The sequence below is a fragment of the Sinocyclocheilus anshuiensis genome, unplaced genomic scaffold (genome assembly GCF_001515605.1).
Source record: "Sinocyclocheilus anshuiensis isolate Anshui unplaced genomic scaffold, SAMN03320099.WGS_v1.1 scaffold1127, whole genome shotgun sequence".
NCBI lineage: Eukaryota > Metazoa > Chordata > Actinopteri > Cypriniformes > Cyprinidae > Sinocyclocheilus > Sinocyclocheilus anshuiensis.
In genome coordinates, this window is record NW_015546115.1 from 252205 (window position 1) to 253660 (window position 1456).

General features: G+C 35.9%; 1 protein-coding gene across 3 annotated transcripts in view; it reads left to right on the plus strand.

Moving 5' to 3' along the window:
- peli1a (pellino E3 ubiquitin protein ligase 1a) overlaps window positions 1–1456 on the plus strand; it is a 16041-nt gene that overhangs the window by 5709 nt on the left and 8876 nt on the right. The gene's annotated exons all lie outside the window — the stretch shown is intronic.

Consider the following 1456-nt stretch of genomic DNA (forward strand, 5'->3'; position numbering starts at 1 on the left):
ATACTAATAGCACACTTGAATAAACTTATTTTTCGTAAGGGTAGGGTTGGTGTAGGGCAATAGCACATACAGTTTGTACAGTATAAAAACCATTACGCCTATGGAATGTCCCCATAAAACATGGAAACACAACATGTGTGTGTGTGTGTGTGTGTTGATTTGAAGTTGTGTTTGTTGGTTAATTAATCCATGTGTATGTTTGCCACTTTATATTTTTATTTATGTTTTGTTTGCTCCACTTTGTTGAGGTCTGCTGTTTTTTTTTTGTTACTTTACTCTTATTTTTGTTTGTCTGTTGCTTTGCACTTGCATTTGTTTGTAGATTTGTTCTTGTGTTTGTTTCTTGTTTTGTATGTTTTTGTTTTGTTGTTACTTTGCGCTTGTATTTGTTTGTAGATTTTTTTCTTGTATTTATCTTGTTTAATTTGTTTTTGTTTTGTTTGTTACTTTGCACTTATAGCATTTGTTTGTTGGTTAATTTGAATATGTATTTTTGTTGTGTTGCATCTTTATTTATGTTTGTTTGTCGTTTTGTTTGTTGCTTTGCACTTTGAGTTGTACTGATTTGTGTTTGTTATACTTGTTTATGTTTTTTTGTAATTGTTTGTGTGTTGTTTTGTTGTTTGATGTTTTGTTTGCTGGTCAATTTGTGCATGTGCATGTTTGCTGCTTTGTATTTTTATTCATGTTTGTTTCTTGTTTTTTGTTGCTTTGCTCTTTGTTTAGTTGCACTGGAGTGTGTTTGTTTCTTTACACTTGTTTATGTTTGTAATTGTTTGTCTGTTGTTTTGTTGTTTGATGTTTTGTTTCTTGGTTAATTTGTGCAAGTTTGCTGCTTTATATTTTTGTTCACATTTCTTGTTTTGTTTGTTGCTTTGCACTTTTAGTTGCGCTGGTGTGTTTGTGTTTCTTTGCACATTTATTTATGTTTGTTTTTGTTTTGTTTGTTTGTTGCTTGGAACTTGTGTTAATTTGTAGAATTTTACTTGTGTGTATGTGTTACGGAGCGAACGAGACGTGAGACGTGTGGATCCAAATGCAAGGCTTTATTCAAAGACATGGTCAGAAACAGGCAGGGGTGAACACCAGCAAACAGATATGTAGAGGGCAAGACACAAGAGTATTCCTAGGGCTAGCGTGGGTCTTCGATCGGCGAACAGAATCCAGAGGGCTTGACAAGAGGGGTATGCTTGGAACTTGTGTTAATTTGTAGAATTTTACTTGTGTGTGTATGTGTTACGGGGCGAACGAGACATGAGACGTGTGGATCCAAATGCAAGGCTTTATTCAAAGACATGGTCAGAAACAGGCAGGGTTGAACACCAGCAAACAGATATGTAGAGGGCAAGACACAAGAGTATTCCTAGGGCTAGCGTGGGTCTTCGATCGGCGAACAGAATCCAGAGGGCTTGACAAGAGGGGTAATCCAATAAACACAGGCAGAAGGTCAGGAAAC